Below are 952 nucleotides of genomic sequence, written 5' to 3'. Positions count from 1 at the left end.
AAAGAAGTTGCTCCTCACCTGGAGACGGAACTTCTTATGCTTCAGCTTGTGGCCATTACCCCTCGTCCTGTCGCTGGCCACCAGTGAAAACAGCTTGTCCCCTTCCTCCCTGCATTCTCCCTTCCTGAACTTACACATATTAATCATATCCCCTCTGAGCCATCTCTTCTCCAGAGAAAACAGGCCCAGCTCACTCAGCCACTCTTCGTACGAGAGATGTTCCATTCCCTTAATCATCCGGGTTGCTCTTCTCTGGACCCTCTCCAGAAGCTCCACGTCCCTCTTATACTGGGGTGCCCAGAACTGAACACAGTACTCCAGGTGTGGCCTCACCAGAGCTGAGKAGAGGGGCAGAATCACCTCCCTTGATCTGCTGGCAACACTCCTCCTGATGCAGGCCAGGATCCCATTGGCCTTCTTGGCCACAAGGGCACACTGCTGCCTCATGGTTGACTTGGTGTCAACCAGGACTCCCAGGTCCCTCTCCGTGGAGGTCCTTTCCAGCAGGTCGACCCCTAATCTGTRCTGATGCCTGGKGTTATTCCTCCCYAGGTGCAGGACCCTGCACTTGTCCTTATTGAACCTCATGAGGCTCCTCTCTGCCCAACTCTCCATCCTGTCCAGGTCCCTSTGGATGGCAGCACRGCCCTCCRGAGTGTYGGCCACTCCACCCAGCTTGGTGTCATCYGCAAACTTGCTAAGGGTGCATTCCATGCCCTCGTCCAGGTCATTGATAAACAAGTTGAACAGCACTGGGCCCAGTACTGACTCCTGGGGGACACCACTGGCCACAGGCCTCCAACTGGACTYGGCCMCATTTATCACCACCCTCTGAGCTCTGCCATCCAGCCAGCCCTCGATCCAAGTGAATCACTATGTAGAAGGCCTAGTTTGTCCTTATTACTTGTGCTGTGTGTGTATGATAATATAAACATATTTCTACCTCCGGGTA

This window comes from Nothoprocta perdicaria, unplaced genomic scaffold, assembly GCF_003342845.1.
Source record: "Nothoprocta perdicaria isolate Ctin4 unplaced genomic scaffold, notPer1 scaffold_255, whole genome shotgun sequence".
NCBI classification, from domain to species: domain Eukaryota; kingdom Metazoa; phylum Chordata; class Aves; order Tinamiformes; family Tinamidae; genus Nothoprocta; species Nothoprocta perdicaria.
This window is presented reverse-complemented; position numbering follows the sequence as displayed.